The sequence below is a fragment of the Chiloscyllium punctatum genome, unplaced genomic scaffold, assembly GCF_047496795.1.
Source record: "Chiloscyllium punctatum isolate Juve2018m unplaced genomic scaffold, sChiPun1.3 scaffold_1960, whole genome shotgun sequence".
NCBI lineage: Eukaryota > Metazoa > Chordata > Chondrichthyes > Orectolobiformes > Hemiscylliidae > Chiloscyllium > Chiloscyllium punctatum.
In genome coordinates, this window is record NW_027311693.1 from 3,808 (window position 1) to 15,913 (window position 12,106).

The window sequence follows — 12,106 nt, forward strand, 5'->3', positions numbered from 1 at the left end:
ACAACATTCTCTTGCATTTAGTCCAACAGGAGTTGCCTTTCTTCAAAGCATCTTGACAGTGTCTTCAAATGGTATGATTATCTTAGTGCACGGTTAAGATTTCCAAAGTAATATCCTTACTTACTAATGTCCTTCTGTCATCCTTAAATGTCAGGGCCTACTCCTCTTTCCAAATTCCACCTTACTATTGCTAATAGTCTGCACTCTGGAAATGTTATTTCTCTACCTTGGTCAACTTGTAACTAAGGCACAGTGATGTCAATTAGATCGAACCATTCATCACCATTTGTGCCATTATTAGGCCGATCTGTTTGTGAAGGCTTCGGATGTTAGAGAATAAGCCTTGATTTTTGTACCTGGCATTTTAAATACTCCCTCTTTACACTTATCTTATTATTTGCTGCTGATGTGTAATAATAATCATTACAATGATTGAACTTGCTGTGTTTGCTGACCCATTCTTCCTGCCGTAACCATATCGATCCACCGTTGTATGAACTCGACCGGTGAGTGCAGATATTGTAAAACACCCTTCACCTGACAAGCCCTCACCACAACGTTGTTGCTTTCAGACCCTATCCACACCACTAGTTAGACGATTGTTAGAAAACAGGGGAACGCTGACATCGATCAGGGAAGTGTGATCATCGAAAGTGAGGCATCACTTAATAAAAATCACGGTTTGTGCTCTTCAATAAAATACTTGCTGCTTTGGTGTTCCTGGTGCGTTTGCTCCAATCTCAAGCAGTAATGATGTGTTTGTGTATTGGGGGAAGAAGCTGAACAATGAAATTGGGCAAGAAAAAGTGAGACAGAGAGACGAAGCGAGTAGTTAATAGGACGTTGCTTGATGAATGGGAGTGTGAGAGTGCGAAGCTGTGAGCAACCTCTGGTGGCTGCAAAAGCCTACTGCACCTGGTATTCCCAGGCGGTCTCCCATCCAAGTACTAACCAGGCCTGAGTCTGCTTAGCTTCCGAGATCAGACGAGATCGGGCGTTTTCAGACTAGTATGGCCGTAGGCACAGACTGCTTCCATTTCTGCTTCCTTAAAGGCGCACACTGCTGCATTTACAACAACATTTTGCCATTCAATCATCCTGCACCAAAACATTTCTTTTTCCTTTGCCTTTCTATTCTCCCATCTCCATCTTCAGTTCCTCTACTTCACCCTAGACACACACACACACACACGTTTATTACACAACAGGATCAACTCTTTCACACTCACTCCACTCCATTTCATTACATGCCCATCCAAACTGCTTCACAAATAAACTCCTTTCCAAATTATAACCACAGCAACATACACACACCACAACGCTGTTTAGCCCCTACAACCTCTGCCTCCATTCAAACATCATGGCTCAGCTCTTGCCCAACTTCATATACAAGCCTCTGGCCCTTGGTACTGTGAGAAACAAAGCTCACACACCTCAATAATTGCAGTCCGAGACAAAATCTGAATCAGTAGTGTCCTTTATTTTACACTTGCAAGTGGGTGAGATGTCCACTGCCTATAAGGTAGAGGACATACACACCAAGTTCAATTCATATAAATATTATGTATGATTTGATGTCTTTTGTTTTACATTGCTCCTCCCCTGTTTACATCTTCCACTTCCCTAAGACCGACCCCCTTTACCCCTGTTTATCTCTTGCCTTATCCGGCCCTGTCTGTGACAAAATGCTTATTCCTGGCCTCACAAGCCTGTTTGACCTCATCCTGCTGTAGGTCATTGTTAGGCATATTCTTTCTTCATCATTATCTACCCCCCTTCATCTGTGCCTTTCCCGAGGCCGTTCTGATCCCTATGATCCTTTTAATTGAGGTTTGTTCCTGTGTTTTTGTAAAAGTGGGAAGCAGATGTTTATACCTACTGTTTGTACAAGGGTATCTAGCTTAACTTCATCCCCTCACAACATCTTATCTATTTGCCCGTAATGTTTTAATGGCACATCTCATTCTAACATACAATTTTAGCTCATACAAAAACAATTATATATTTCCTCCACATCGTTCCCATTCTTGTTTACTCAGCTCGTGGCTAAAACAATTACACGCTGGTGTGAGTTCACTTTACTTTGTAAAATGGAATTGCAGAAGTAACGTTAATTTACCTATATCCCACAATTTCCCCCTTTTCTTTTAATTACTCTTTGTTATCTTCTGCATTTTTCTTTTCGGGGCACCTGTTTCATCAAGGCTGTTTCAATCAGTCTTTGGGTGAGCCCTCGTATAGAGGGTATGATACAACAGCCAATGGCCACCAATACCCCGACTACTACTATCAGGGAAGTAAGGATAGAAACCACCATCCCCTTCTACCTTCCAATCCAGGACTCAAGCCATCCTGTGAGAGATGTGTCTACTCCTGGATTCTCAGCCAATTCCTCTGCTAAGGTAGTCAATCCTCTTAAGACCCGAGCAATTGAACCATCAGGTGCAGTGTTATTAGGAATAAAGGTACAACAACTTCCTCCTAACATCACACACACACACACCCCCTTTTTCTGCTAAAACCCTATCAAGGGCCATTCTGTTCTCCCATGCCATCCTACTTGTCGCATCAAGCTGGTCTGATATTCCTTTAACCGCATCTCTTGTATAATTTACAAATCGCTGTTGATTATAGAAAATGTAATTTATCCAATCTACATTTTTATTAACTGTTACCCACCAGAAGAGAGCTGACTCAAAGCCTGCTGCAATCTGGTTACGAGCCTTGGATTCATCAGGTACCCCCCTAGGGACTCCTACCGCATCGAGACAAAGCCTGTCATCGAAAGAAGTGTCTAACAGTAATCTCTTACCCCTTCCCTTTTTCCCCCCTATCTTTTCCTTCTCAAATGCCAGGGTAAATGGAATTGCCAATTGTACAATTGCACATATCCCTCTCCAATCTGGAGGTAGCGTGGGTCTCAATATTTTGCCTCCACAGTCCCACCACAGATCCGCTCGGGGAACCTTTAGTGCTGAGTAGTTCCTTCCCTTCTCCGTTTCGGTAACATTCTTAATCTCTGTACATAATTTCAGCTCCCCCAAATCATTCGACCGACCTGTACCTCGTCTACACACACAGGCTGTGTGATTTCCAACTGCGGCAGAAAACAGCGGGGGGAACTTTTGCATCTTTCTTCTCCAAGGGAGGGAACATCAGAGATAGGGGAGGTACAATTCCTATCATTCCATGCAGTCTCATCCTGATACAGGGCTATCATACATTTCATGCCCTTCCTGTCTCGCTTCCACCCGAGTGGAAAGGGAACCCCCTGGGCCACTGGCCGACTGGAGGCACATGCAGAGCAATTGCTTTTGTTCAGACTTTTCACAGTATACTTTACCCATTCAACCCAGGCATTTGGATCCCCGTACCCAGTTTCTATTTCAATGGTCTGTTTCAAGTCCTTTACCTCTATAAATTTTACTACTTTAGGATCATCGGGAGGGGTGAAAGATTGTATCTTCTTACCCAGTAGTTCTACCTGTTTTCCCTGTCCTTCGCTAATTTGAAAACAATAGCCCAAGAAATCCTTCCCATTTGCTTTCATTTCTATCCCAAACGTTTCATTTCATTGTATCTCATAGGTGCCCCCCCCAGGATTGTTTCATGCCATGTGGTTTTCCTTATCGTTAGGTATATTGGGTTACACTTTTTATCAGGACAATCACGAGCTGGTTGGAAGGGGGCCCAGTGTACTGTGATGAGATCATTATACTAAGTACCATCCCCAAGGCCATCCCCATAGGACGTAAGATGTATCTCAGAGCTGCGGTACTGTCTCTGATTATCTACATCCCCACAATTTACTAAGCTGCATACATCAGCGTCTATTACTTGTGGATTATCAAATTCAGGAACCGTTAATAATACATATGAAAATGATATTTGACGAAATCCCAATACTAAAAGGGCTAGCATCATAATTCTAGCAGCATCCCCAGTATTCTAAACATCATGCTGAAGCACCAAAAAGACTTAATATACAATCTTACAGAAATAATCCCGCACTCGCATCACCACTGTATAATTAGTTACTCAAAGTCTCTTTAATCTGAGTTTCAGCGGATCTTGCGTTGATTCGGCTGTCCAGACTTCTTCCTCAACTGGAGATTCCACTGGCCCTTTGATCCGAGTGTAGTGAGTCCAGCCTTTCCCCACCGTCCTTATTGCCGTTTCGGTCGTCAAAAGAGCCTGGTACGGCCCTTCCCAGTCCGGCTGTAATTTAGTCTCTGTCCATGATTTTACTAAGATTCAATCGCCCGGCTGGATGGGATGAACGGTGAATTCAAGGGGTGGAGTCTGTGCCAATAAACCCTGTTTCCTGAGGAAAGACAAAGAGGAGGACAAGCCCAGTATATACTTCTTTAAGAACAACTCTTTAGTTTCGGGAATTGGCAATTCTCCATTCGTTCCCAAGTAAGGTAATCCAAATAAGATTTCATAGGGGGATAGTCCCAAATCTTTCCTTGGGGCTGTTCGTACTCACAAGAGAGCTATAGGTCAACATTTGGTCCAAGGGAGTGTGGTTTCTATTATCAATTTAGAGAGCTGTTGTTTGAGTGTTTGGTTCATTCTCTCAACCCTTCCCGATGATGGCAGGTGCCATGGAGTATGGAACTCCCAGGAAATTCCCAACCCTTTCATTACCTCTAAAGTGTTACAGGGGGTAAAGTGAGTTCCTTGGTCGGAATCAATATGGTTCACGAGCCCATATCAGGGAATTATGTGCTCCAATATTGTTTTAGACACTCCACTCACAGTGGCGGTAGCTCGGGGGTATGCCTCAACCCAACCAGATGGATGATCTACTATGACTAGCAAATATTTTAGTCTCCCTACCCTGGGGAGTTCAGTATAATCTACTTGTATACTCTGGAAAGGTCTCAATCCTGGGTCTCTTCCTCCCGGGGTCTGTTTTCTCAAGACTTTCTTATTTACCTTTCTGCATATTATACATCCCTCACATATTTGTTTAGCAATTGTATATATTCCTTTACATCCATATTCCCTAAGAACTAAATCACACATTGCTTGTACTCCCCAATGGCTGCCTTGGTGTAGGACAGCCATAATCTCTCACATCATCATTTTGTTTAACATTTCCCTTCCATCAGGTAACCTCCAATGCCTGTCTGCTGTTTTTACAGCTCCTAAATCTCTCAATTCATTTTCTTCGCTTTCAGTAAATATAGGAGCTTCCCTAGGACTTGGGACAGTAAGTAGTAGGGAATGAATCACCACTTCTTGTGGGTTCAGGGCTGCTTCCTTAGCCACTTCATCGGCTAATCCATTTCCCCTAACTTCTAGTTCATTTCCTTTCTGATGACCATTTACATGCACTACTGCTATTTCTCGGGGAAGTAATAGGGACTCCAAGACTCGTTTAATCAATTCTTCATGTACTAATTCTTTCCCTCGGCTATTGATCAGCCGTCGTTCCTGCCATATCTTACTGAAGGTGTGCACAACACCAAATGCATATTTAGAGTCAATGTATACTGTTCCCTCTTTATTCTCCAATGCCCTAAGGGCTCTTTCCAATGCATAGAGTTCACAAGTCTGAGCTGACCACCCATTTGGCAACCGTCCTGCCTCCACCACACTACTGTTTGTCCCAACTACGACTGCATACCCATTATGTATTTTCCCTTCAGTCACCCGGGATGATCCGTCTATAAAAAGTCTAGCCCCTGCATGAAGTGGAACATCTCTCAGGTCCATGCAGTCCTTAGTTTGGTATTCTATAATGTCAAGGCAATCGTGCCCTGGATTCTGAGGAGAGTCTCCTTCCCCTTTCCAATGAAAGGCAGCTGGATTTAAACAATTGTCAGTGACCAACACTAGATCATCCTTTTCTATTAATATTGCCTCGTATTTCAGAATCCGCGAGTCTGTCAACCATCGCCCAGCTTTTTGGTTTAGGATTGTTCTCACTTGGTGTGGAGTGCTTACTATTAGGGCTCCCCCAAATGTAAGCTTTCTGCTTTCCTCCACCAACAGTGCAGTGGCAGCCACGGCCTGCACACACTCAGGCCACCCCCGGGATACTGGATCCAGTAGCTTCGAAAGATATGCTACTGGTTGTCTCATTCCTCCCCACCTCTGGGTCAATGCTCCCAAAGCCGCTCCCTTATCCACGGTAACAAAGAGGTGGAAAGGTTTATCTAGAGAAGGTAAGGCTAACACGGGGGCATGGATCAGATCTCTTTTGAGTTTCTCAACTAGTTCTTTTTCCTCATCATCCCAAAGTAGACATTTTGGTTCCCCCTCTAATAGTTTGAGATATAATTTCTTAGTCTTCTGTGCATAGGAATCAATCCACAATCTGCAATAACCCGTTAGACCCAAACATTTGCGTAACTCCCGTTTAGTGCTGGGCAGTGACATCCCCAATATTCCCTCTATCCGTTCCGGGCTTATCTTTCGCTTTCCCTCACTAACTAAATGTCCCAAGTATTTCACTTCTTGCTCCACATATTGTAGTTTGTTTTTAGATACTCGCAGTCCCTGCTGACCCAGGAAATTCAATAATTTGTTAGTGGCTTCTACTACTCTCTCTCTTCTTTTTCCTGTTACTAAGAGGTTGTCTACATACTGCAACAGGGTAGTCCCCTTGGGGCTGCTAAATTTCTCCAATATTTGTTCTAACATCTGTCCAAATAAATTCAGGGATTCCGTAAACCCCTGGGGAAGCACAGGTGTTGCGGTTTGTGTCCTGTCTTAGGGTCTTCCCACTCAAAGGCAAACATATTCCTACCTTCCTCTGCCAAGGGACAAGCCCAAAAGGCATCCTTTAAATCTATCACACTAAACCATTTGTGGTCATGAGGGATCTCACTTAATAAGGAATAGGGGTTTGGTACCACTGGGTGCCTGATCTGTACTATGCGATTTAATGTTCTCAAATCCTGCCCCAATCGATAAGTTCCATCGGATGTCCACACTGGTAGTATTGGGGTATTATAAGGAGACATACATGGCTCCAACAGTCCATCTCTAATCAATCCTTCAATTACTGGCTGCAGTCCTCGTTTACCTTCTATGGAAATGGGATATTGTCGCTCACAGACAACGTCCCCTTTTCCTTTTTTTAAAAATTTACTTCAAGGGGAGGGATCTGTAGTTTTCCACAATTCCCTTCTCTAGCCCATACAATAGGGTCTATCTCTCTCTCCACATCCTTTGTCAACATTGCCTTTCTACAACTAATTCTTTTTCCTGAATTCCAATCCCCAGTCCTAAGAGGATAATTAAATCTCTCCCTAATAAGTTACTTCCTATATCAGGGATATACAACAGTTCCCCTGTGACCCTATCCTTAGGACCTTCTATCATCATAGGTTCAAATACTGGAACAGTAAATCCTTCCCCTTTTACCCCCGAAACAGTAATTGACCGTGTTGACATTCCTACTTTCTTTGGTTTAAAATTCAGCGATGACCGTGCTGCCCCAGTATCTACTAGGAAGACGACCTCTTCCTTACAGGGTCCCACCTTCAGGTTTATCAAGGGTTCCTGGTGGGTCCCCGGGGGCAGGAACCCCTGACACCCCTATTCTTCATCAAAATTCATAAGCGGAATTGCCCTCTCTTCCCTTTTCAGAGCAGGACATTCCCGCTTAAAGTGCCCTATCTTTCCGCAATAATAGCATCCTGCCTGTGGAGACCTCCAGCTCTGCCCCTGTCACTCGAACCCTCTATCAAACGCTCCCCCTTGTCCTCTCTGTCCGACATGCTGCCACCCACCGCTCCGGTTGGTCACTATCGGTTCCATTCTTTTCTTAACTACCTCATCAACCGCAGCTACCATCATTTTCACCTTCTGTTTCTGTCTCTCATCCTCTCTCTTTACAAACACTTTCTGTGCCTCTCTTAACAATTCATCTAATGGCTTTTCACTCCACCCTATCTTCTGTATCTTTCTCTGTATGTCTGGCCATGCCTTTGTCACAAAATGTACTTTCAAAAGACCATGTGCCACTGGGTCCTCAGGGTTCATCCCAGAATATTTCCGCATTGAGTCTCTTAATCTTTGCAAGAAAGCTGAGGGAGTCTCACCTTTCTCCTGTCTAACTTCAAAGGCTTTAGTCAAATTCTGTGACTTTGGAACTGCCTCTCTTATTCCTTTTAGAATCAGGTCTTTCAATTCCCTCATTTCTTTTCTATGCTCCGGGTTTTGATTTTCCCTCTGGGGGTCTCTGAGGGGAAACTTCACCTCTCCCTGTCCAGCATCCCCATCTCCAATGGGGTGTTCCCTGTCCCATATTTTAATGGCTGCTCCCCATACAAGTCCCCTTTCTTCCCCAGTAAATAATATATTCAAAATAGACATTAACCCAGCCCAGGTATACAGACTGGGCCCCAAAAATTGATCAATTTGTTCAGACAACCCTACCGGATCCTCAACCAGGACCTTCATTTCTTTTTTAAATGTTCTGACCTCCCCACTGCTGAGGGGGACACTTACAAACCCAATCTCTTTGTCCCCTATTGGTACCTCCCGAAGGGGATAAGTCATTACGTTCTTCCCCTTTTTCTTTTTTAAAGAAATATTGCAGTATTTCTAGCTCCCCATAACTTCAAACACCAATTCATCAATTCATGCTTGACTCACCTTAAAGCCTGTTCCAAACTTGTAAATATATTTATATATTTACATTCATTTATTCAGTATTTAATATTCAAAATGTAAAATGCATACAGTTCTCAATTTTGAAATCCACTGTACTCACCCAGTTTTAGTCCCTTAATTTAAATCCAAAATTAGTTTTCTTAAGTAGTGCTGACCAATCATTGCTCAATTACAATACTATAGGTCGTGAAATAATCAGAGCTGCCTTAAAAGAATTTGTCTATTCAAGTTTAACAAAAACTTCTAATGCATGAACAATGGGCGAATCCAAGGTCACAGATATTAACCATAGAATTTTGTTTTTACTACAATCTAATGTTGAACTGAAACTTCAACTGTCCTCCTTAAATCACTTTTATGTAAAGATAAAAGAGATTAGTTAGAAACTGATAGTAAGGCAGTTATGACCTGTGAGAAGAACAGGAGTTATCATTCTTTTTTTTTCATAATCTCTATAGAATCCTTCACCTTTAAAGAAATCATGTTAAGTTTCCATAATAAAAATCAGATTCAAAACAGTCCCGGAACTCAAGCTCCAGGGAATAAAACGCAAACATTCAATCACCAACAAACAAATGTGCATTCAAACCAAATCACAAAGGGTTAAACTTTCTACCAGCTGTACAGCTCTTTTCATTCTCTCTCTCTCTCTCACTCATTGACAAATAAATTCAGATATTTACAGTCTTTGTCCGACCTGTATTTTGGCCAGAAGAGGCGGGACGAAGAATGGATTCCTTCGTCCATACGAAGCAACAATATTTAATCATCTTTTTCCCCTGTACAAGTATTATTTTCCCAATTCCACAACATCCTCCCCAAAGGACTTTCTGGAGGTATGTTGTAAGAGACCCCGCCTCCATTTCCATTGCTTTTTCCTTCTTTTGTTTTCCCGGAGGCTTTTTCCCTACCCACGGCACAACCCATATTGAGTTCCTTCGTTAGTCCCTTATTAACTACTAAAACTCAATCCCGGCCACCAAGGTAATACTTAAAAGTCAGGTTTCTTACCTTGGTCTGTGCAGAGAGTTGCCTGGCCCCTTGTCACCGTATTTTCTATCGAACGCCTATCCCTGTCTGATTCAGACGTCTCTCTTGTGGGATTCGTACCAGTCGCCCAAGGGAGCAGACCAAACCAGGACACGAGACCGCTCCTCAATGGGGAACGGGACGCGTCTTCCCAGTGTCCAAGGCCAGCCACTCCCCCCGGTGATGGAAGAAAATCCCGGACAGCCCCCAATTGTGAGAAACAAAGCTCACACACCTCAATAATTGTAGTCCGAGACAACATCTGAATCAGCAGTGTCCTTTATTTTACACTTGTAAGTGGGTGAGATGTCCAGTGCCTATAAGGTAGAGGACATACACACCCAGTTCAATTCATATATAATATTTATATGATTTGATGTCTTTTGTTTTACATTGCTCCTCCCCTGTTTACATCGTCCACTTCCCCAAGACCAGCTCCCATTACCCCTGTTTATCTCTTGCCTTATCCGGCCCTGTCTGTGACAAAATGCTTATTCCTGGCCTCACAAGGCTGTTTGACCTCATTCTGCTGTAGGTCATTGTTAGGCATATTCTTTCTTCATCATTATCTACCCCCTTCATCTGTGCCTTTCCCGAGGCCGTTCTGATCCCTATGACCCTTTTAATTGGGGTTTGTTCCTGTGTTTTTGTAAAAGTGGGAAGCAGATGTTTATACCTACTGTTTGTACAGCCGTATCTAGCTTAACTTCATCCCCTCACAACATCTTATCTATTTGCCCGTAATGTCTACCATTGTTTTATTGGCACATCTCATTCTAACATACAATTTTAGCTCATACAAAAACAATTATATATTTCCTCCACAACGTTTCCATTCTTGTTGACTCAGCTCGTGGCTAAAACAATGACACACAGGTGTGAGTTCATTTTACTTTGTAAAATGGAATTGCAGAATTGCAGAATTGCAGAAGTAACATTAATTTACCTATATCCCACAAGGATCAACTCCTTCACACTCACTCCACTCCATTTCATTACATGCCCATCCAAACTGCTTCACAAATAAACTCCTTTCCAAATTATAACCACAGCAACATACACACACCACAACGCTGTTTAGCCCCTACAACCTCTGCCTCCATTCAAACATCATGGCTCAGCTCTTGCCCAACTTCATATACAAGCCTCTGGCCCTTGGTACCTTTGCTTCACAAACATTTATCTCCCTCACATTTCAATAGAACAACTCCTCCAGCATCCACTGCGCTTTGTCAGAAAATGATGGCTAAAATCCACCATCCGATGTGTGCACGACTGCTTCCTCACATCTCTATGCAACCCTCTGGCCCAAAGTCTCACGTTATGTTCCTTCATTCTACAATCCCCAACCAGTAGAAATCGTTTATCGTTCTCCACCTTCTCTTTTCCTATTCATGTCTTCAAGACTTTCATCACACCACCCATTAACATTCTCAATTCTACAGACCACAGGCCTAAATGATATGATTTCTCCTTCCATCTTAACCATGGAAGTCCAGGTATCATTCTTGTCAATCAATATTCTACTCCTTTCAGAAGGTGTGCGGCCCAGATCCGCTCACAGTACTCCAAGTGGGGTCTATCTACCCAGGGTTTTGTAGAACTGCAGCACAACTTCGGCATCCTTCTACTCCAGTCCTCTACTTAAAAAGGACAGCAATCTGTTCGCTTTCTGGATTATTTTCTGTACGTGTCCGTGACATTTTAAAGTTGTGTGCACCTGAAACCCCAAGTCTCCTTGGACATGCACTTCATACCATCCAGAAAAATACCTTGATCTGTCCCTTCTTGATCCAAAAATGGATAGCCTCACTGTTGCTTTCATTCTAATGCTTTTGCCACAGTTTTGCTTATTGACTTAATCTATCAATATCCCCTTGCAATTTTATGCTGTCATCTACACAGTCTACAATGCAGCCTAACTTATGCAGCCACAAATTATGATAAGACTTCCTGTGCCATTACCCATTCCCTTAACAAATAACATCAATAATTGAGGCCCTAACACAAGTCCGTGTGAGACATAACTGGTTCCATCCTGCCAATTGACTACCTACCCATTATCTCTACTTTCTGTCACCTGCCACTCAAACAATCTCCGAGCCCTGTCAGGAATTTGCCCTCAATTCTCTTGGCTCCTACCTACTTAAGTGGACTTTGTCAAATGCCTTCTAGAAGTCCATGTAAACAACATCTACGGACATTATTCCCTGACAGCTACCTTAGTCCCCTCTTCAAACCCTCTGCAATGAATTTATCAGGCACGACCTACCTGTCATGTGGCTCTCCCTGGTTAACTCAACAATTTGAGGTGCTCACTTATCCCAGCCTTGATTATAGACTCCAACAAATTCCCTGCCATAGGTGCTAAGCTCCATGCTCTGCAATTCCCGAGTTTTCCGGGTTCTCCTCTCTTAAAAAGCGCGACTGACACGTGCAACAA

At 43.0% G+C, this 12,106-nt stretch overlaps 1 long non-coding RNA gene and 1 other non-coding gene across 2 annotated transcripts; both read right to left on the reverse strand.

Annotated features, from left to right (window-relative positions):
- Positions 1-903: 903 nt before the first annotated feature.
- On the reverse strand, positions 904-1,022 carry LOC140475663 (5S ribosomal RNA). Its single transcript, XR_011960155.1, has one exon. It is a non-coding gene; the product is annotated as a 5S ribosomal RNA (ribosomal RNA).
- A 439-nt stretch (positions 1,023-1,461) lies between these two features.
- Positions 1,462-10,834, reverse strand: LOC140475661 (uncharacterized). The gene is made up of 2 exons (XR_011960154.1): positions 9,646-10,834; positions 1,462-4,324 (listed from the first exon to the last, which is right to left on the reverse strand). It is a non-coding gene; the product is annotated as an uncharacterized lncRNA (long non-coding RNA).
- Between the last annotated feature and the right edge of the window lie 1,272 nt (positions 10,835-12,106).